This window comes from Dama dama, chromosome 17 (genome assembly GCF_033118175.1).
Source record: "Dama dama isolate Ldn47 chromosome 17, ASM3311817v1, whole genome shotgun sequence".
Taxonomy (NCBI): Eukaryota; Metazoa; Chordata; class Mammalia; order Artiodactyla; family Cervidae; genus Dama; species Dama dama.
In genome coordinates this window covers 64,301,468-64,326,040 of record NC_083697.1, presented here as the reverse complement: position 1 = coordinate 64,326,040, position 24,573 = coordinate 64,301,468, and the positions used below count along the sequence as shown (strand labels likewise).

At 41.4% G+C, this 24,573-nt stretch overlaps 1 protein-coding gene and 1 pseudogene across 1 annotated transcript in view; one reads left to right on the top strand and one right to left on the bottom strand.

The window, feature by feature from the left end:
* The window catches only part of LIMCH1 (LIM and calponin homology domains 1), a 360,985-nt gene that overhangs the window by 301,895 nt on the left and 34,517 nt on the right, over nucleotides 1-24,573 (bottom strand).
* On the top strand, nucleotides 13,326-15,885 carry LOC133071933 (zinc finger CCCH domain-containing protein 14-like; annotated as a pseudogene).

The window sequence follows — 24,573 nt, the reverse complement described above, 5'->3', positions numbered from 1 at the left end:
AGACTGCAGAATGGGGTGAGTTCACCTGACCCCAGGGTCAGGACAGGGAGGCAAAAGGACCAGGTAAGTAAGACGGACAGACAAGGTGGTACCACCGTCCCAAGCTGATAAGGGCTTGGTAGAGGGAAGTCAAGCAAAAAGTCAGGCAGGCAGCATACGTCATACACGGGAGTCAAGAGACCACATTGAAGGTGTCTGTGAACTTGGGAGAAGAAAAATTACATCTCTGTTTCTGAAGTTTAATATTTAGCATAATATTAGCACAATCTATTAATATGACCAAAGGAAATCAAGGATTTTTTTGTGGTCACATTACAACTGAAGATATCAAAATTATCTTTAGCTATCATCAATATTTTAAAATTAAGGTAGTTCTTAGAGCCACCACTGAATCTTGTTATTTAAATACATATATTACTGTATCATAAATTTAATATTTTCACAATTTATTCCAACATAACTGACTTCCTTTGTAGTACCATGTATCTATATTATTTGATACAGTTAAAACATTATTTTGAGAGAGGGTCCATAGGCTTGACCAGACAATCAAGGGGTCTAGAGCACAAAAATAGGTTAAAAGCCGTTAGTTATAAGCAGGGTCCTACAGAACAGAGAGAAATAGTGACTTTTTAAAAATGCTTCTAATACAACAAAAAGATAATAATTCTCTTCAGTTTTGCAATAAGTATGGGAAAAAATCAGAGGAACCACTCACTAATCTGAGGTGAGCTGACTAACACGGCATTAGGCTAAATGAACCAATTATGTAGCAGAAACAGAAGTAGATAATGTAACCCACAAATGTCTGGGCCCCAAATACTTCTCACTGAATCTCAAGAATGAGGAAGGGGGCTGCTGGCCATGACTAACACCGGGAGAGAGCTGTTTGACAGAGAATGCAGGGGGTTCTATTCTTCATCACATTTTATTTACGTGCACCTAAGCAGAGAAGACTCTCGAGAGTCCCTTGGACTGCAGGAGATCCAACCAGTCCATCCTAAAGGAGGTCTGTCCTGAGTGTTCATTGGAAGGACTGATGCTGAAGCTGAAACTCCAGTACTTTGGTCTCCTCATGCGAAGAGTTGACTCATTGGAAAAGACCCTGATGCTGGGAGAGATTGGGGGCAGGAGGAGAAGGGGACGACAGAGGATGAGATAGCTGGATGGCATCACCGACTCGATGGACATGAGTTTGAGTAAACTCCGGGAGTTGGTGATGGACAAGGAGGCCTGGCGTGCTGCGATTCATGGGGTCGCAAAGAGTCGGACACGACTGAGCGACCGAACTGAAGAAGAGCTATCACAACCAGGTCGAGAGGTAAAGTGCTTTGAAGGCAATACGGACCACTGAAAAGCAACAGTGATGGCAACAGGAAGACATCTCTCTTCCTTGTAGTACCAACAGCACAGGCTCTGATGGAAGAGCAGAAGCGAATTTTAATTGAACCAAAAGAAACTGTAGTGAGAATGTGAAGACTTGAATTAACCCAGACAGGAGGGCAGAATCAAACATTGTGTAAGATACTCCAGGCCCTAAGGAACCCGAAGCACAGCCTCCCAGGAAAGTATAAGGTATCAATCAGACCTTGAATCACCACTTCTCTTGTTTCTGGAAGGCAAGACAGTCAAAATGCATATATCCTCTGAGGCTACCTCGCTAAAATCATTCCTGACTTTTTCTCCCCTGTGCTTTCATTCCAAATCTGATGGGGTTTTTTTATTTGTTGGTTTGTTTTCCTGTTTACTCTAAAGGATTTTGGCAGTGTAAGATAGAAAACTCTGCTATGATTCCATTTTCAGGACCTCCTAACACATCACTCATACTCTTTCTCTTAGCTATTCTAAAGCATATTAAAGAAACACCTTGGTTTTCTTTTTCATAACTTAAAGAATTTAAATAAAAATGGTTGTATTGGAGGAAAGGCTTTAATTAAAAGGACAAGAATTTCCAACTAAAAAAGAAATCAGTCACAGAAATGAAATCAGCAGCATAAAGAATATATAGTAATAATATAATAACTTTGTATGGTGACAGATGGTACCTAGACTTAGTAGTAATCATTTTGTAATATATAAACATATTGAATCACTATTCTGTACATCTGAAGCTAATATAATGTTTTAAATCAATTATACATCAATTTTTTAAAAAAAAATTAAGTAAGTAAAATCCAAGATAAATCCTTGTTGAGTTTCAGGACAAACAACTGCACACAAACTTTATAATGTTCAGAACAATAAAAGAACACTACCAGAGAAGAGTGAATAAAGTTGGCTATTACTCACCTCAATCAACTTGTAACAAAAAAACTAATTTAGCATTAGCCCTTTTGCTTGGAATGAGTAAACAGGGCAATTTTCACGTTGTTTCAGATTACACTGCAGCTGTAAAATCTGGCAACATTATTGGAGTAAAAGAGCCAAGAGTGGACTTCTAAAGGATTAATACAGTCTTACTGTATTGTTACATCATTTATAGGAACCACCCATAAGTTAATTTCAACACAATTTCTGAAAAAAACTCCATGGCTTACAGCTCTCAAATCATTACCCTTCTTCACTTAGGTACACATGACAGCTTTTTAATTATAACAAGGATATCTAAATTTTAAAAGATTAATCAAATCAATTAATATTTACCCAATACCAAGCTACTACTGGTTATCACTGGATATATTTTCTGATCCACCTAAATGGTGTTTTGTTCAATGGAAATGTCATAGTAGAAATGGTCTATTAGTTGCATTAATCCCCTTGACACTCTAGACCCAAACGAGCCTCAAGGAATGTTGTTTGCTAAGTATTTCCAAATGAACTGACTCAAAATTCAAGTTGCTGACTTCAGGTGCTCATGAGTAATAATGAGTCAAATGTCATAGCTTATAATGTTTTTATTTTTAATTTGGCATGAACAATAAGTCAAGCCTTGGTGTTACTACAGGATTAAGAGTCATATCACAGAATTGCAAGGCAAGTTTACAAGCTTATGTAATAATAAAAAAAAAGTCCCCAAAATGAAGCAAGCACGCTCTCCCACACTGACCTACATAACCCAAGCACTGACCAAGTCAGGGCTAGTACATGTCATAAAATACTTTTTATCAAGATACAGATGCCATCAAATTATTCTGGGTCATTGGTTCCTGCAGCTAAAGTGAAAAGCCTTAATTCCAAGACCAAGTTGCTGATCATCCTTGGAATTTATCAGAAACATCAAAGCCAATTCAATTGCTAGAAGATTCCATGGCAATAACTGTTGGGATGAATAATTGTTCCATCTTGGAAGTTAACCTCAGTGAACTCCGTCAAGTTCAAACCATCACAGATGTTTTTAAAAGGCCTAAACAAAGTGAAGATGTTATTTCAGGCAAAAGCAATACGTGCTGATTTAACAACTCTTTGTGATGCCATAAAATCACACAGGAAACAACCCTACTTACTTTTCTCACTCATTCCCTACTTTTACTCAGGGCAAAAATGCTATATAGTTTGCTGCAATAGAAAAAAAAAAAAAATGGAAAACTCAACCTTTTAAGATGAAAACCAGTTATGGGAATCTGGATGAGTTCTTGACTATTCCGAGTTTCCCATTTCTAAAATGAGATAGTAATAGATGCCGTGCAGCTTGCTGTAAGCATAAAAACATATACAGTAGTCACGTTATGGGCTTCCCTGGTAGTCCAGCTGGTAAAGAATCCACACGCAATGTGGGAGACTGGGGTTCGATCCCTGGGTTGGGAAGATCCCCTGGAGGGGGGCATGGCAACCCACACCAGTATTCTTACCTGGAGAATTCCATGGACAGAGCAGCCTGGCGGGCTACAGTCCATGGGGTCGCAAAGAGTCGGACAGGGCTGAGCAGCTACGCACAGCACATCACAGTCATGTTATATTTGCATTAAATTAAAGAAATCCAACCACACAGACTCCACACAGGGAGTTCTCATGAGGATATCTTAGGATATCATCTTAGGATGAGCCTTTTACTGTACTGAGTGGGATGCTGGCATTAAAACATATCTCCTTTTCACATAATTGGTCCCTCAATGCAAATCAACTATTAATTCATTCAACAAATATGTACTGATCACTCTTCCAGGTCCCGCATGCAGCAGTGAAGGAAAGCAATAAAATCCTTGGAGTTAACATTATGGAGCTCACCTGAGGAAGAGTTAAGAAAATGTAGGTATTCTAAGGATAATTTTCATACATATATTTTCACCTGATTTACTGACTTTAATCCCTGTGCAAAATAAGACTTGAAAGTGAATTTAAAATATCATAGATGCTTAAGGATATCATAGATGCTTCACAAACATTAGCCAAAGTAATTACTTCTTAAATGCTGTCGCTGGCATTTGGTCAAAGCCAATACATTAAATGTTGTGACAAATGGCCTTCAGTTCTATGATGCCTTCCAGTCTGTTTTCATTTTAGTCTCCTCTTTGCATATTCCAGCAATCTGAAGAGATATACAGTGTTTCTATTTTACTGCTGAAGAAATAAAGGGCCAAGTGACTTATGTAGTAATGTAAATAGTCAATACTAAAACTCTAACCCCCAAAATCGCTCCAAGTATTTTTTTAAAGGGGGTGGGGGATAGGAGAAATGGCCACTTTAACTAAAATGAAATTAGCACAGTGACTATCTGTGGTATTTTCACTGCAGAGTCTAACCAACCCGATGTGTGTGGGAGGAAGTCCAACTCTAGACCTTGTAACTGTGAGCACCTACAGGACGGCTCGTCTTAGACCACTGAGCTCCGCTGCGCACTGATGGTGTCTTATGGTATTATCCAGTGCCTGAGCATCCCTGTCTGGAAAACAAGAGTGATACTGACCTAATGTGTTGCTGTGAGGATTACACGAATTAATATGAACACTTGGAAAGCGCTGAGAACACTGTAGTAATACTACAGTAAATACTAAACTAAATACTAAATACTAAAAACTAAATAAGCTAAGTACTAAATACTAACCAAAACTAAAAAATTACACAGCACTTGATAAATCAGAAAGCGAAATTTTATACATGCACAGGCATACACGCGCACACAGGGGTTAGCCACCTTCACACGTATTAATCACCCCAACTACTAAACTGGTACCAAAGGCCCAAAGACATATTACAGCCAGCCCAAGGTCACAGCCAATATGTGAGAGGGCCCGAACAAGAGCCCAGCGCTAACTCCAAACCTTGTCCTCTCCACGAGCATGTCTGTGTTCTGAAGAACATGGCACAGACTGACGCTTCAAGAAAGTCAGTCTTCTTTCCGTGCGGCAGCCCTGCCATCTCTTCTCGGCAGCCCAGAGAGCCTTTTCTTGTCCTTAGCTCCTCTAGGCATGCCCAGTGCCTACCCCCACCCCTGCCCAATTACCTTTGTGTTCACGCATTCCCTGTATCAGTAACTCTACCTGGTACTCATTCCTCATCCATTCAACCTGGTATTTTGTGCACCAATTACGGACGACGCACTGAGTCAGGTGAAGCTCATGAAATAAGCTTATGAAATAAGGCCAGGCCAATCACTTTATATATAAATCATTTCTGGGTATATTGTTTCCAGGAACTCTTTTTAATAATACTCACAAAACTCAGTCCAGCGAAATGCACTTAGTAGGTCTCTTGGGCAACAAACTGAAACATCCAGAGTGCTTACAGCCTGGACTTTGGGTCACGAGAGCCTGGGAATGTAGAGAGCTGTAAGGAAAACAGCTTCGAGGACTCAGATATTCAAGTCCAGACTTGGGATGTCTGGATTTGCCCTGTTCATTTGTTTGCTCCTCTTACCCTTCCCCGGAGGGTGCAGGCAGGCCAAGGGACACTGACCACTACCTTTGGGGCTCCTTTCAGGGCAGATGAAGATCAGGGGACGACTCGGTGTGGAATCTGGACTCACAAAGGAACCAGGATCAGCACGGAGCCTCTTTATTAGGAAACTGGAGACATCCACTGTCACGAAAGCAGGGCCGGGCTCCGCTGAAGCAGCCGAAACCCGTGAGGCACATGGACTTGAACTGATGCCACAGACCTTAGAGAAGCTTAGAACACTCAGCGATGACAGTCAAGTATGCCTGGAAGTGTGCAGATCACACACAAAACCGTGTTCTCAAACTGCCAAGGATGCCTGTGGCTTGTGAACAAACGTCACCAACTCTTCATTGCATTTCCTAAAGGATGGTAACTTTGGGAGAATCTTTTCTTTGAAACTTAAAATAGTGTTCTTGTTGGGATATACACCCTGTCTCAGTTCACTTGGATAAAAATTATTACCATGGACACCAAAGGAAGGTATGACTATGCAGTATTTTGTTGCAATTTTTTTAAATTTAATGAAAAAAATCTTTTTAAGTGTCTTTAGACACTGTAATCCATTGTTAGACTCTTTTAGAGCAGGTCTTCAGAAAATCCAGAGTCAGAGAAAAAAAATCCTTGACATTTCAATATTCTTTGCTCAATAATATTCAAACCCTTGGTTCCCACAGAAAGAGGGAAATCAATTCACATTAGTTCTCATCCCCAGTTACCGTCTCTGCATAGATGCTGAGCCTCCCTATGCACTGTGCAATAGATATTTCCCTGTGCCTCAGCCTTCCAAGCACAGACAAGTAAAAGTCAAGCTTCTGATGACATCATACAGCTGTTTTAAATAATTTACTGAATAAAAATGAAAGCAATCAATGAAAAGAGCTACCATAAAACATACCCAAATTCTGAAAGTAGGCTTTTCATAACTGTAAATCAGGTAATATTCTTTGCCCAGGGTCAGAACAGGCCTATAAATCACCTTTAAAATGTCAGTTAATTATGTTTCTTCAAGGCAGAAACACTGGATTTTGTCCCAGAAGAATTGACTTCAACCACCCTCCTGAAAGGAAGATACTGAAGTTTCCAAGAAGAAAGGACAAGTGATTGATGGAGGCTTCATTGCGTCAGAAAGTTCACTTTTTTTTTTTCAACTTCAAGAACATTAATTGTATATAGGCGGTGTGAAGCAAGCTGTTCCCTTTGAAACACATGGAGACAATCTAAACAGGCGAGAATGTTCCATACAGAAACTTCAAGGTGGTCTCTCTTGTCCCATCTCCTCTCAGACTTAGCTTTACAACTGTCTTCTGTATGTATTAAATAATTATGGTTGTGCTTCTAGCATTGCATGACTTCAAAAGTTCAACCACTGCATACAAGGAAAATCGAATCCATTTAACAAGATTATATTTAACAGCTGTTGCGTACACGGTGTTGTGTGAGGCTTGAGGGGTGGTAGGCTACAAAGATAAGTAACATACTTTCCGTGCTCACCAGTGCTGAGGAAGACAAAATTAGAGAACCAGGTTACAAGTTCGACTGTGTGCTGAAAATGAAGAATACAAAGCAAAGATGAAGCAAGGGTACAGTGATTACTGAAAAGAAATGTTCAGTTGAACTCAAGAACCACTCTATTTTTCAATGCTTAAATGATATCCCTCTCCTAGAATAATTTCACTCATTATTCAGAGGTTTTCTGAGTCACCTGAATGACATGTAATGGAGTCATTTGATCCTTCAAATAAAACTGCAAGGGAAAAATTAACTCAATGTTATATAGATGAAATTCTTAAATATTAAATAAAATTTTAATTAAGGTTTTTAAACTGGAATTGCTTTACAGAAACATTAAGAAAAACACAACAAAAGCACTGCGCTTACTCCTTGGTTATCAAACATTTAGTAAGAACACATCTGGATACTCCAGTAAAGAAAACAGGTCAGGGCCATAACCTGAAGGAAGTTAAAAATAATAAATTCAAAATAAACACACACACAAAAGACTGACAAAGCAATAAAAAATGTGTTTAAAAAAATAAACACCAAAGATTATGCAAGTAAAATAAAAATCAAGAAAATAAAGGCCAAAGCTTACATTAGCTACTTGACATATGATAGTTCAACAAATATTTACTGAAGGAATAAAGGAATGAAGAAGAGAATGAACAGACAAACATGCCCTGGGATCACTTATTTGGCCAATGCTTCCTTATACCACATCTGGTTTACTGAATTCTGTTCATAGATTTTTAAAAAGAAGACATTCTCAGAGAGATGGCACCGGACTCAAGTAGTTAGCCCTGCACCCACCTTAACCTTTGCTGATGCTGCTCTTTGCCCAGGAAAGACACGGAAAGCACTAGCTGCCATGGGTTTCTGGCTTTGCTGTTCAGACACAGGGTCAGACGGCTCTGATCTGTCCCCTCTAGAGTCGGGCACCCTGTAGAACTTGCTCTGGCCAGCAAATCACCTTCCAGCAAAGTTACTTTCCCTCCCCATTGCGAGAGTAACTTGGTACTAGATATTAGGAAGGATGCCTCTGTTAGTCTGCGCACTAACCCATACTGGACACATCACATGAATAAAAAAAAAAAAAACATCATGCCAATCACTGAGATCTGGGCTGTTTGTTACTGATGCATAATCTAGCCACCCTGGCCCAGGCACAGAATATTAAGCATATAAAAACCACATTTCCCCTGGACCTCTACCCCGTATCAAACACACCTCAGCTGCCCCAGCACAGTACATCTCAAATACTTGACATCAATTTGTTTTTATAATTTTCTTTTAAAGCAAAGTATCTGGACAGAAAAAAAAAGAGAAGGGGAGGAGGGTGGGAAGGAAGGAAGGAAAGGAAATAATGTCTCCACCATTCTATTTTTTCATCCAACAGAATTCATCGCAATTCCAAATTTTCTTCTCAGTACTTGACAAGGGCATGGAATTAATGAGATTAATGAAGCTTGCCATGGGAATTCAACATACAAGTAGGTCAACTGAAATATTTCAAGTCGAAAAATATACAGGATCAATGAAGGAGCTAGGTGAGAATTAGTGGGTTACTAATGGAGAAGAGGGCTCCCAGGCGGCTGAGTGGTAAAGAATCTGCCTGCAATGCAGGAGACACAGGAGATGTGGGTTTGATCCCTCATCCAGAAAGATCCCCTGGAGAAGAAAATGGCAACCCACTCCAGTATTCTTGCCTGGAAAATCCCATGAACAGAGGAGCCTCGTGGGCTACAGTCCATGCGGTCGGACAGGACTGAGCAACTGAACACACATACAGTGGAGAAGAACAAAGCTAAAGAACTCTGGTGGGTTCCTTAAAACAGAAAGAGCAACAGTTTCTTACAGCTTAAATTCCATGTTATAAATCAAGTAAGAAATTCTATTTCCCACCCTCACCCCAGGAGAAAGCTGAGTAATAAAATGTCTAGTAGACAATTGGGACATTTTTATAGCATTCAGTCTCCTTTCCTAGATTTGATTCACTAGGCTTATTAATTTTTTGGACATGGAAAATATTAAGGCCATAATAACTACATAGAATTGTCAACATGAAATATTTCAACCTCATCAAATTCCTACTCATTTCACTTTCAGCATTTGGATAGGTCTTTTTTTTTTTTTTCAAACAAAACAAGAAAAGCAGGCTCAAAGAACACTTATACACATTTAGTTTTGAAATTTCTGTTGCAAATTTCCAGGGGCTAAGTGTGAATTTTGGCTAATTTCTCACATTCTCACTGAAATATGTCCTAGAATTAACATTCTAGGATCCATTTTTACATACCATTAAGGTTGTTTCACATTGATATCTATTTTAAGATCTATCTAGAAAACACCAAGTAATATTTAAACTATATTCCAGAGCCCTTGGCATTACAGCATAATAATAATTTTAATTACTGCTGGCATCCTACACTTCCTAAATAAACTGCATCAGAGTTCTACTCTTCCAATCCCACATGTAATGAGATATTACAAGATAGAAAATTCTCTTGCACTTCAGTCTTACATCCAGTACGAACTGCAAAGTGTACGTAATTCTTCAAGCATCACTAATGACAAAGACCAATTTTAAATAGACATCTTCCCTGACATTTAATGAATAACAAGCTGGGGGGAAAAAATGACAGGATAGAATATGCATTTTATCCTTTTTGCAAAGTTTAAATACAAGGGTGGAAATTCTTTGAAGGTGTCATATGACCAGTTACGAACATTAAGACACTCTCCCTGGACTTCAGCTTTCTCTTCTGTGAAGTGACCTCTAAAGACCATTTAAACTATAAAATGCTGTGCTTCAATTGCTACTGCTTAAAAAACTGTACACAGTGATTTCAATTGTGTATTTTATTTTATTTCCTCAATTATTCAAATCACAGTCTAGGATAGCCATTAGGGGCACAGCCTTGGTATAAAATTCTAGTTTTATTGTCAATTGAGGCTTTAGGAAAGTTAATCTCTCTAAGCTTCAATTCTCTCCTCAAAAAAAAAAAAAAAAAAAAGGAAATGAAAATCACACCCACCTCATATGAGAGTTAAAACTAAAATTAGTTGAATTACATGCAAAAAATACTAGTGGTTTCCACTAGTATGAGCACATGTATTATGTGGTTGTTTTTGTTCAGTCACTAAGTTATATCCGACTCTTTGCAACCCCATGGACTGCAGCACGCCAGGCTCCCCTGTCCTTCACCATCTCCCAGAGCTTGCTCAACTTCATGTCCCTTGAGTCAGTGATGCCATCCAACCATCTCATCCTCTGTCATCCCCTTCTCCTCCTACCCTTAATCTTTCCCAGCATCAGGGTCTTTTCCAATGAGTTGGCTCTTCACATCAAGTGGCCAAAGTATTGAGGCTTCAGCTTCAGCATCAGTCCTTCCAATGCATATTCAGGACTGATTTCCTTTAGGATGGACTGGTTTGATCTCCTTGCTGTCCAAGGGACTCTCAAGAGTCTCCTCCAGCACCACAATTTGAAGGCATCAATTCTTTGGCACTCAGCCTTCTTTACAGTCCAACTCTCACATCCATACATGACTACTGGAAAAACCATAGCTTTAATCTTAAACCATAGCTTTAATCTTTGATGATATCGACCTTTGTCAGCAAATTGATGTCTCTGCTGTTTAATATACTGTCTAGGTTTTTCATAGCTTTCCTTCCAAGGAGCAAGCACCTTTTAATTTTATGACTGCGTTCACCATCCTCGGTGATTTTGGAGCCTAAGAAAATAATATTTGTCACTGCATACATACATATATAATGTATGTTATAATGTATAACATTATAAACACTCATAAACCATTAGCCAATGTTCTTATTATAATTACCACTTCTCCTGAAAGGCACATCTATAACCTGCCATATTTCACCAGCTATATGCAAGACTTTGTAATAGGGAATCTTACTTCTCTCAGTCAAGAACTGCCCTCATTTATTTTAATTGAATTCAATCTCAACTCCCTCCATTGCCTCAGTTCCTGGTTTCCTTCAGGCAAATCATTTTATTTCTTCTCCTTAGTTCCTTCCTCTCCCCGCACCCTCCTCATCCTTTCTAATTTTGTAGGATTTTTTTTTCCTTATTTGTCTACTTTGTCTTATCTTATCTTATTTGTCCTACTGGGCAGTCTTATATAAGAAACGAGCAAATAAATAAAGAAGTCTGTATTGTGTGAAACAGCAGATTTTCAGAATAAACAATAAGACAAAGTAATGAGGCTGATTTATACTAAGCCTCACATGAAAATCAACCTCCTTACTTTATAATAACACCTCCTCTTCTGCTTTCCCCTTTAAGCAGGCAAGGAGACAAAGGCAAATGTTGATTTCTCTCTACAAAGCTTAAACAACACATCAGACAGTGGCAGAGCAATGGGCCCCCTGTAAATGTTAATTAGCTGAAATCTTTTCATAGAAATCTCCTTTTATGTTTCTAGGCACCATAACACAAGGAGTTCCTAGATTTTGCCAAAATAAAAAAAGAACTCTCTTCCTGCTAGACATCTGGGTTGTCTGCCTGTTGCTGTAATCAGGGGTGAAGGAGGCAAGAGAGACGACTGCTTCTAAGTCTTTGTCAATGTTCTGCAGCGGCGCGAGGCTTAGGATGGGGGCACTTGGGAAGAGAATACTTACTTCACACTTTTTTGTCCACCTGGCCCCACACGGTTTTGAATGAGAACAGTGTCCTCTGGCATCGATTATCAGAAGCCTGTCAGGTAGCTGAGGGCAGGCTCAACAATGAGAGAAATATGCACAGAGCTGCCTGGGCAGAACCTCTGAACTGCTCAGATTTCAGGTCAGGTGGAGAAAAGACACTCACTGTTAGCATTTTCCCAGGGTCGTGGCCAAACTTTTCATTTCATCTGCTCACTTGCCTTTGAGAAGGTTCCACTGCAAACTTTTACAACTACTAAGAGAGATATGTGGGTTAAGACAAAATATCAAAAATATTAGGTCACATAAATAAGGCAGTAAGGTTCCTAATTCATTAAACTCTGCCGGATGATAAAAAAGTACAGAGATTGATGAGACTTCAGTTCTGGCCTACTTGAAACCCTTGTATATTGGTGTGGCAAGTTGCTAGTATCACCTGTGCTTACGTCTAGTGAATGAACAGGATATAAAGCAATAACCAAAGATACTGAACAATTTTTTTAAGTTTTTTAAGTATCTGGGCATATGCAAGAGAAGTCTCAAAAAACTCAGGCATGTGGGCACAAGTTTGTATCTTAAAATTTACCTTTTTTCCTACTATTGTCAGTTCAGATGTTGTTAAAGAGCAGAGTATGATCATTCAAATAAATTAGTATTGTCTAAAGGGTCTTTCCAGCTCTTTAAACAGCCAAAATTATCAGTCACTTTACATACACAAAACTCTAGATATTATATAAGGCAATTTAATGTAACAACATTTCTGTTTTAATCTTCTAAATCATTTCAGTAACTTGGGAGTCCATGAGGCTAAATATTACTAGAAAACACTAAGTGTAAATCCATACAGTGTATTCTGAGAAGAGCTGCAGAAAGGGAACTAACAAATCTCTGTTGGTTCAGATCCTTTCAGCTCTAATGAAATAAACCAACTTGCTCTGAATAATAATGTGTATTATATATCTCACACCATAAAGAGCCCATAGCAGTGGGCTCCTGAGCAGGATGACTCCACAGCTCAGAAGGTGCTGACTTCATCTTCAGGTTGGTAGCAAGGTGGCTGCCGCGGTTCCAGGCATTACTTACAGACCCAGCCAGCGCAAAGGAACAACTCTCTCTTCATGCCCTTTTTAGAAGCCAGAAACCCTTCATGGATGTTCCCCCCAACTTTGGCCACGACTGAGTTACCAGCCCATTTCTTATCCAATCCCTGGCTAGGATCCATGAAACCCAGGACTAGCTCACTAGGAGGGGCTGGACATAGGCCGTCAACCACAGTGACCGCGGTGGGTGGCCTGGATGACCGGGAGTCAAACACAATCACCACTATTTAAAAAGCATGCCTGGGTGGCGGTCTGGCTGCAGGTGGGGAAGCCGGCGCCGGGCCCCTGGTCCGCGGGACGCCGCGCAGTGCCCGCCGCTTCCCCCCACGGAGCCATGGAGATCGGCACGGAGATCAGCCGTAAGATCCGGAGTGCCATTAAGGGGAAATTGCAAGAATTAGGAGCTTATGTCGATGAAGAACTTCCTGATTACATTATGGTGATGGTGGCCAACAAGAAAAGTCAGGACCAAATGACAGAGGACCTGTCCCTGTTTCTAGAGAACAACACAGTTCGATTCACCGTATGGCTTCACAGTGTATTAGATAAACTTCGTTCTGTAACAACCGACCCCTCTAGTCTGAAGTCTTCTGACACCAACCTCTTTGATGGTAATGTACCTTCAAACAAGAGCAGTTTCAGTCGAGGAGATGAGAGAAGGCACGAAGCGGCAGTGCCACCTCTTACAGTTTCTATCTCTAGACCTGAAAAAAGAGAATCTAGAGTTCCTACAGGTTCACAGTAGCAGAAAGCCACTAATGTCAGACAGACTTACGATGATGGAGCTGCAACCCGACTAATGTCCACAGTGAAACCTTTGAGGGAGCTAGCACCCTCTGAAGATGTGATTGATATTAAGCCAGAACCAGATGATCTCAATGATGAAGACCTCAATTTTGTGCAGGAGAATCCCTTATCTCAGAAAAAAACTACAGTGACACTTACGTACAGTTCTTCTCGTCCTTCTATTGAAATTTATCGACCACCTGCGAGTCGAAACGCAGACAGTGGCACTCATTTAAACAGGCTGCAGTTTCAACAGCAGCAAAACAGTGTTCATGCTGCCAAACAGCTTGATGTTCAGAGCAGCCGGGTGTATGAGACAGGACGTCTGTGTGAACCAGAAGTGCTTCACAGCTTAGAAGAGACTTACAGTCCCTTCTTCAGAAGCAACTCAGAAAAGATGAGTATTGAGGAAGAAAACTTTCGGAAGAGAAAGTTGCCTGTGGTAAGTTCAGTTGTTAAAGTAAAGAAGTTCAGTCACGATGGAGAAGAGGAGGAGGAAGACGATGACTGTGGGTCCCGGACCGGAAGCCTCTCCAGCAGTGTGTCGGTGCCGGCAAAGATTGAACGGAGACCTTCACTTCCACCTTCTAAACAAGCTAACAAGAATCTGATTTTGAAGGCTATTTCTGGAGCTCAAGAATCTGTAACAAAAACAACTAACTATTCTACAGTCTCACAGAAACAGACACTTCCAGTTGCTCCCAGAACTCGAACTTCTCAGGAAGAATTGCTAGCAGAAAGGGTCCAGGGACAAGGCAGAGTCCCCAGGATAAGTTCTCCCATTAAAGAAGAGGAAGCAAAAGGAGATAATATAGACAAAAGTCAAGGAACTCAACAGAGGCAGTTGTTATCCCGATTACAAATTGACCCCGTAATGGCAGAAACTCTGCAGATCAGTCAAGATTACTATGACATGGAATCCACGGTCCATGCAGACACAAGATCATTTATTCTGAAGAAGCCAAAGCTGTCTGAGGAGCTAGTGGGGCACCAAACCAGGAGTCGGGGAGGAAGACTGCAGATGCCCTTCGGGTCCTTTCAGGACACCTTATGCAGACACGAGATCTTGTACAACCAGATACACCTGCAAGTCCCAAGTTTATAGTGACGCTGGACGGTGTCCCCAGCCCCCCAGGATACATGTCAGATCAAGAGGAGGACGTGAGCTCTGAAGGAATGAGAGCCGCCCAGCACCCTGCAGCCTCACACGGGGGACTCGCGGGTCTCCTCCGCCCGCAGCACGCCCGCGTGCTGAGCAGGCAGCTGGAGGACCCAGATGGTAGCTTTGCAAACGCTGAGATGAGCGAGCTGAGCGTGGCGCAGAAGCCAGAGAAGCTGCTGGAGCGCTGCAAGTACTGGCCCGCCTGCAGGACGGGGACGCGTGCGCTTACCATCACCCCGTGTCGCCGTGCAAAGCCCTTCCTAATTGTAAATTTGCTGAGAAGTGTCTGTTTGTTCATCCATATTGTAAATATGATGCAAAATGTACTAAACCAGACTGTCCCTTCACTCACATGAGCCGAAGAACCCCAGGACTGCCTCCAAAACCAGTCACAGCACCAGCACTGCCTTCCAGTAGTCAGCTGTGCCGCTACTTCCCAGCTTGTAAGAAAATGGAGTGTCCCTTCTATCATCCGAAACACTGTAGGTTTAACACGCAGTGTACACGACCTGACTGTACGTTCTATCACCCTGCCATTACTGTGCCACGGCGACATGCCTTGAAATGGATTCGACCTCAGACCAGTGAATGACACCCAGTCCTACCTGACGGAAGACTGTGGTGTTTGAAAGTTTCCATCTACTGATGAAAGACATTCTGCAGAATTTGTCAAATCTTTGAAACTTGGAATATATTGCTTTCATAATATGAAGTTTATTGCCTATCTGAAGTGTCTAATTTTTCAAGTTTCTAAGTTTATTAAGTGATTTTAACATTGGGTCTTTGTTGTTTTGTTTTGACTATGGAAAGACAGTTTAAGGAAAAGCTGAAATCTATTAAAACATTTGAGGCATGTTTGTAAAAAAATAAAATAAAATAAAAAAATAAAAAGCATGCCTGTCTGCTCAAAGCTTACTTTCTACAACTACCCTGATGCAGGTGAATAGCAAAGCCAGACACACAACCAAAAAACCCGCATGATGCAATCCTGAAACAATTTATCAATCTTCCTGGTGGCTCAGCTGGTAAAGAATCCACCTGCAATGCAGGAGACCCTGGTTCAATTCCTGGGTTGGGAAGATCCCCTACAGAAGGGATAGCCTACCCACTCTGGTATTTCTGGTCTTCCTTGGTGGCTCAGATGGTGAAGAATCCACCTGCAGTGCAGGAGACCTGGGTTCGATCCCTGGGGGGCAGTTAGATCCCCTGCAGCAGGGCAGGGCAATTCACTCCAGTACTCTTGCCTGGAGAATCCCATGGACAGAGGTGCCTGGCGGGCTACAGTCCACGGGGTGACAGAGAGTCAGACATGACTGGGTGACTAAACACAGCATCCCTGCAGAGGGCGAAGTTCATTCTGTTGGACGGGGAAGGGCCCTGAGCTCAGAAAACGTAAACAGGTCAGGAGCAAGTGTTGCTTTCCCCAGCAAATGACACATATAAAGAAGACTGTTTAATAGAGACACCCAGATTTCAACTGTTTGCACTCTGGGTTGCTTTCTGTTATTCTTTTTTTTTTAAACTGGGCATAGTATAGGAAGAGGATGAAAGGCTGAGCAGAAGAGCTAAGTCACCTTAGAATACAACTCACACAGAAAAAAAATAAAAAATCCTCCCTTTGGCCTGCGAGATCCTATAGATCTGGTCCCATGGTCTCTTCGAGGGAATCTCCTACTTAGGTCCCCTCCTCCCTCCACTCCACCACTTCCTTCTCGTTCCCACTGACAAAAGGTCTCTCTTCCCCAGCGTTCCGACAGCTTCCTCCCTTGTGACTTTCAAGTCTCGGGTCAGATGTCACCTTCCCAGGGAGACCGCCTCTGACCACCTTATATACAGCATATTCTCTCTCAAGTATTTCATTATCCTGCTTTATTTTTCTCCATAGCACTTATCACTACCTGATATGTATATATTTACCTTTTATGTCTTTACTCTCTAGAATACATGCTTCCTGAAGGCAGGGACCCCCGGGAGCTAGAAAAGGTCCTAACACATAATAGGTGCTCAAAAAACACCTGCCCAATGAATGAATGGGGGTAAGATGAAAGCATAACAGGAAAAAATACACTTTTATAAAAGTATAAATTGAAACCTAGCCTCCAAGAAGTATTTTCATAGTGTAGTCTATTTTCTCTTCTTTCTTAAGTTCAAAAATAATTATGTCGCCAATGAGTATATTCACTTCTACTAATCCAGCTGATAAAATCCATTTTAAAAGTATAAAATAGTGTATCAAATTACTCTTTCCCAGGGTAAGCTGCCAGCAATCAAATAAGATTATTTTGCTAAAATTAACATTTGATGCCCAACAATCATACAACATAGGCAAACTTTTTCTCTCCCCTCTCCCCTTATGAGAAACTAGTTGAACAACAAAGGTACTAGAACTGTACAGAAGAGTCCTGGTACTCCCTGTCTTGGCCTCCCTCGTGGCCCAGTGCTAAAGAACCCGCTTGCGGGGAGGAGACGTGGGTTCAATCACTCGGTCGGGAAGATCCCCAGAGAAGGAAATGGCAACCCACTCCAATATTCTCTCCTGAGAAACCCCATGGACAGAGAAGCCTGGTGGGCCACAGTCCATGGTGTCTCAAAAGAGTCAGATGTGACGCAGCAACTGAACAACTCCTCCCTGTCTTACTTACGCTGTCAGCGTCAAATCCGATCTTTAAATGCGCACATAGTTCAGTTTCTCAGACATCCAGTGGTACATCTTGTCCTTTTGTCCAAGGTGGGAGTGACGCTGTTAACTGAGACTTAATGACCACACAGATTTTAAGGAGAATTCATGCTAGGTCCTTAGTGCCTGATCTGACCTGGATCCAGGCAGCGCCTTGCCCCGAGCATGGCATACAAATGCCACAATGTTCTGCCAGGTCTCCAAACATGCAGACTCCTGCAGCCACAAAAGATGCCCTCTGAATCATCTGTGCTGCCCTACATACTTCCAAATTACAGATTCAGGAGAAAGCTATCTAGGTGCTCTGCGACACATGTGACTTCCAGGGGAACATGAAGGTGACTCACAATGAAGTCTCTGAATTAAAGGTCTCAGAAGCCCTTACAGTCCCAGATCAAGGAGAGCAGTCATTTCCTCGGCATTTTCACTTCCACTCCCGTCCACTCCCAATCTCAGGAAATCCAAAAGTTTTAAATACCAAGACCAAGAGTGCAGCTGCCCAGCTTTCCCAGCTTGCAGAGAAGTATGATAGAGATTTTCAGATTAGGTTTAGTCCACAATAGGTCTTTATTCTGTACCTCCTATATGAAATTTAAGAATTTAACAGATTCTGAGCAAGTGAATATTTCATTCTTGTTTCATAGCATAATAAACAAAAAAAGTCCTTTCCATTGGGAGGGCTTAAATGTAACCCAAGAATCTAACTTCTGATTCTATCAGTCTGCATTACCAGGGTCCTACTGAAAGTGTTCATTTCTTAATGCACTCAGCAATCCTCTCCTGGCAGTGCAGATGGTGCTCAATCACAAACTGTCAATAAGACATAAAACAGGACAATTTTGGCATAGCACCCTTTGGAAATAGAGGGAAAATTCTTTATGTAGTTACTTTAAAATTACGTGAACTAAGTTTACATAGACAAAGAATTCAGTCCTCAAAGCAAGGATAAAAATCTGCCCTCAGATATAAAGTTTCTACTTAAACCCATATATTTCAGACCTGGGGATATATTCTGTTATTCCAAAACCCTTGTTATTTTTCCTAATGACACAGTAAAAATAGTTGCTGAGATAACTTAGTTGAAACAGTTCCATTTTATACATCTCCTGAAAATGAAAAAGCCTGAGCCAGACAATAAAAATACGTTTTAAAGAAAAGGAAAGTTTATTTCTTTTTGTACAAGAATCTTCTGGTCTTTCCAATTTTACAGTTTATATTCATACCTACAAGTCCAGATGACTAAGAAAGAGGGCCATTTTTAGAGGTTGAAGAGGTCAAGATAAAAGTGTTTTTCCTTTTGTTACATGGTTTTAAAGCTCCAAACGAACCGTGGTTCCGTATTCCACAGGAGCGACTCTCGTTCTCTTTTACACCCTACAGAGCCTTCAGCTGCTCAGCCTCTCTCATAGGACTGTCAAGCTACATATGAGTGAGTAACTAGAACACTCATCTGTGTAACGGGCCCAGTCCTCTCACCAGGTATGTTTAAAGAGGCTGCCTTTTAGGGCCCTATAATAAAGGAATCTTTTATCAAAGCGCATGCCAAAGCCAGGTGGAACAGCCCCACACATTCTACTAATGCACACTTTATTGCCGTGAGAGTGACGTTCAGACAGCAGAGCATAATCACCCTAATTTACAGCCCGCAGCAGCTGCCACCTTCTCATCTGCAACCAAAGGGAATGAACACAGAGCATTCTCCTCCTGCACTTCCCTCTGCAAGCTGGCAGGAGAGTGGGCACTCAATGGGGAAAGTCAGCGGAGAATGGCAGCCTTTTCTGGAAAGTCAGCCTTTTCCAATCACGAATGTACTATGGAGTCCCATCCAACTGGCCTTGAACAAATTCAATATAAACCATATGTGCTTGACCAAAAACAGAGAAAAATAATATTTTGAATAGCATGGACATTTTACTGGAGAAGGGGATGGCGCTGGACGAGACGGGACAAGGCTGCTCCTTCAATCAGGCTGAGTTCCTACATGCTGCCTATAGTATAAGCGTCCCATGTTGAGTGTGATTCCAGGAGTCAAGGATCCAGATTTTCTTACAACATAACCCCAAATGAGAACTACCTACTCTGGAACTCAAACAAGCAAGCAGTATCCTAAGTATGCCAGTAAGTATGCCACCCCTTGCACATGCTCTTTACTCGTCTGGGAGGATTTCCCCCAAAACAGTTATATAGCCCATGTGGCTCATTTCCTCACTTTCCTCGTATATTTACATTAAAGTCATCTTCTCAGTGCGGGCTCTTTGATCCTTTGATCTAAATGCTTACCAACCCTCCAACACTTTGCTTCTTCCTTCTCTGCTTTATTTTTCCCAATACCACTTAACACTATTTAACATACATTTTGTGTTATTTGTTATCTCCTCCTTCTAGAATGTAAGCTTCATCAAGGCAGAGGTTTTTGTTTTTCTGCTTCTTTATTTTTTTTTTTTTTAACTGTTTTGTTCACTGCTGTGTCACCAATACCAGAACCCATGTTAAGTATCTGTGGGAATAAAATCTGAAAAAGAGTGACTATAGGACATCCCTGATGGTCCAGTGGCTAAAACTCTACACTCCCAATGCAGGGGGCCTGATCAGGGAACTAGATCCCACATGATGCAATGAAGAGATCCCATGCTACAACGAAAAAAACAGAAAAAAAGATCCTGCATGCCCCAGCTAAGACCCAGTGCAGACAAACAATAAATGTTTTTTTAAAAAAGAGTAGATATATGTATATGTATAACTGATTTACTTTGCTGTATGGTAGAAAGTAAAAACGTTGTAAAGCAACTATACTCCAATAAAAATTAATTTAAAATATCTATCGGTGCTGTTCTCTCGAAACATCCCACCCTTGCCTTCTCCCACAGAGTCCAAAAGTCTGTTCTGTACTTCTGGGTCTCTTTTCCTGTTTTGCATATAGGGTTATCGTTACCATCTTTCTAAATTCCATATATATGTGTTAGTATGCTGTAATGTTCTTTATCTTTCTGGCTTACTTCACTCTGTATAAGGGGCTCCAGCTTCATCCATCCCATTAGGACTGGTTCAAATGAATTCTTTTTAATGGCTGAGTAATATTCCATGGTGTATATGTACCACAGCTTCCTTATCCATTCTTCTGCTGATGGGCATCTAGGTTGCTTCCATGTCCTGGCTATTATAAACAGTGCTGCGATGAACATTGGGGTGCACGTGTCTCTTTCAGATCTGGTTTCCTCGGTGTGTATGCCCAGAAGTGGGATTGCTGGGTCATATGGCAGTTCTATTTCCAGTTTTTTAAGAAATCTCCACACTGTTCTCCATAGTGGCTGTACTAGTTTGCATTCCCACCAACAGTGTAAGAGGGTTCCCTTTTCTCCACACCCTCTCCAGTATTTATTGCTTGTAGACTTTTGGATAGCAGCCATCCTGACTGGCGTGTAATGGTACCTCATTGTGGTTTTGATTTGCATTTCTCTGATAATGAGTGATGTTGAGCATCTTTTCATGTGTTTGTTAGCCATCTGTATGTCTTCTTTGGAGAAATGTCTGTTTAGTTCTTTGGCCCATTTTTTGATTGGGTCATTTATTTTTCTGGAATTGAGCTGCAGGAGTATGCATGTATATTATCTAGGGTGAAACAGATCACCAGCCCAGGTGGGATGCATGAGACAAGCGCTCGGGCCTGGTGCACTGGGAAGACCCAGAGGGATCGGGTGGAGAGGGAGGTGGGAGGGGGGATCGGGATGGGGAATACATGTAAATCCATGGCTGATCATGTCAATGTATGACAAAACCCACTGCAATATTGTAAAGTAATTAGCCTCCAACTATAAAAATAAATGGAAAAAAAAAATCTATCTGTAAAACAGTGATCTGCTCTAACACCAGGAGAAATACAGACACACTAATCTTCTTTCCAGGTAGCACATGGTTCTCATTCACAACACAGGACATTCTCCAGAGAATGTAGGAAGTACTTTTTAAAAAAGAATATTCAAAAAATAACTTCAGATTTAAGAAGCGTTACAAAGAGAGTTCCCATGTACCCTTCACCCAGCTTCCACTAGTGTAAACTTATCTAACCACGTGCATTTCTTCAAACTAAGAAATTAACATTGACCCGATACTGTTAACTGCAAAGGTTGATTTCAGATTTCTCCAATTTTTCCACTAATGTCCTTATTGTGTTTCGTCTCCTCCAACCACTGACAGCTTCATCTTCCCTTGATTTTCGTGATCTTGACACTTTTGAAAAGTACTTGGTCAGATATTTTGTAGAATGTCCCTCAGTTTGGGTTTGTCTGAAGCTTTCTCATGACTAGTCTGGGGTATGGACTGTGGAGAAGAATGACACAGGGATAAAGCGCCCTTCTCATTGCACCATATCAGAAGGCATATGAGGCTTATTACTGTTATTATTGACATTAGCCTTGAATATTTGGGAAAGGTGGTACTGCCGATTTCCTCCACTGTAAAGATACTGCTTTTCCCTTTCCATATTCTAATTGTTAGAAGTGAGTCACTATATCAGCCCACGCTCAGGAGTCCTTTTAACTACATGTGATATTTGCTTTGTGTGCTGACTTTAGAACATAACGCTTGCAAAACTGCACCTCCAAAGTCCACTCAGTCACTAAGAGAAGATGATATAAGAGGTGTATAAAATGTGGGTGCCTTGGTGAATGTGGGATCAATACTCAGTCATATCATAGGGTTACTTCTGTGGACCCAATCAACACAGACCCCTTCTTTTTCGGGTAGAGTCTGACCCGGTCAGTCAGTTCGTGCCCGACTCTGCGGCCCCGTGGACTGCAGCAGGCCAGGCTTTCCCGTCCGTCAGGCACAACTCCCGAGCTTGCTCAAACTCATGTCCGTCAAGTCAGTGATGCCATCCAACCATCTCATCCTCTGAGTCTGACCACACAAATGGAAAAAGTAGAGCATGGAAGTATTAAAATATTTTCCCAATATGACCAGATAAAACAACAAATGAGATGAGTCCCAGAATAATCCCCTTTGCTGTATCCTTGGCAACGATCCAAACAATTTCTTGATTGTTGCAACTGGGCAATACCCTTTGTTTTATTAACTGTGTTTCATCAATAGCATTTATTTAACTTCACTGTTGAGAGAAAATGAAATGTGTAAGGACTACTCATTGTTCCAAAATTTTTCCCATATAATAGAACCTTCAATTTGTAGCTTAGACACTAAGTTACCCAGAATAAAAACTATATCCAAGCCACTCTGGGAGCTAGGTGGAGCCACCGGATTAAAGCCCAGATAGTAAAATGTAAGCAGAAGTTCTAAACTCAGCATATAAGGCTAACCACTGCCCCTCATGACCTCAGAAGCCACTGAGGAGAAGGGAGCCCACGCTTACAGGTAATATTTACCTTAATTTTCAGACTGAGATGGTTGGATGGCACTATCAACTCAATGGACGTGAGTTTGAGCAAACTCCAGAGATAATGAAGGACAGGGAAGTCTGGCGTGCTGCAGTCCATGGGGTCACAAAGAGTCAGACATGACTAAGCAACTGAACAAGATTAAAAAAAAAAAACAACAACAGGTTCAGAGATGTTATCTGTTGAATTCCTAACTAGTTGAGTGGAGAAACCAAAAGTGAAGGCAGTCAGGTAAAAACTTCACAGCTGCCCAATAAATTACAGGATACAAAATTAGATCTGAATTTTCAGACAAAGGGAAATAGAGATGCTAAAAACAGTGTCTTTTATTCAAAACTCAAATGTAACTGGGCACCATGTATTTTTGTGTTCTGTATCTTACAACCCTGCTGCTGCTGCTAAGTCACTTCAGTCGTGTCCAACTCTGTGTGACCCCATAGATGGCAGCCCACCAGGCTCCCCCGTCCCTGGGATTCTCCAAGCAAGAACACTGGAGTGGGTTGCCATTTCCTTCTCCAGTGCATGAAAGTGAAAAGGGAAAGTGAAGTCGCTCAGTCGTGTCCAACTCTTAGCGACCCCATGGACTGCAGCCTACCAGGCTCCTCTGTCCATGGGATTCTCCAGGCAAGAGTACTGAAGTGGGTTGCCATTGCCTTCTCCCATCTTACAACCCTAGTCAGATGGCAAAGCCTAGACACCTTGATGCCATTTGATAATCCATGCATGGTAACATCACACACCACACACGGCAGACCCTCCAACACATCACTACCTCTGCAACTCTTTGATGACCTGAGAGGAACTAAGCAGGACATGAAAGGAACCACCAGTCCACAGAAGGAAGAAAACTGTAGTCCTCAGAAGTCCAGGGAGGCAGAGAGGCTCAATGTGAAGAGCATCCCCTCTCTGAGAAAAACAGGTGGAATAAGAATACATGGGGTCACCAAGCTTTGGAAAGAACAAGAGGGAGAAGCATGGGGCAAAGAGTCGGCAGAACGGTCATAGAGAGAGGACACCCAGGATTCGGGGAAAGAAGAATGTTTGTTCTGTGGCTGATGTTTCTTTTCATCTCTCTATGGTATGGATGCTTCCATGCTGTCAATTCCCTACAGTGAATGCAAAGAAGCATGGAGCTTTAAACGCAGGAAGAAAGGCTTCCATAAGGAAGGGAAACCATAGGGAGCTGGGGAGGGGAGATCTGACATCTGTTCAACACAGATGGAAGGGAAGGTGAAACCTGCACCACTGACCATGCAGGTCTCTGATTTTTTAATAACAGTTCCAAATCTAAAGTCACAGAGCAGTGGTTTCCAACCCAGCTGGCCATGACAACCACCTAGGAAAGCCACTGAAATCAGAGAACCACTGGAGTATCATTGATTAACAATGTTGTGCTGGTTTTAGGTACACAGCGAAGTGATTCAGTTAACATATACATGTACCTGTTCTTTTTCAAGTTCTTTTCCATTTAGGATATTAAAG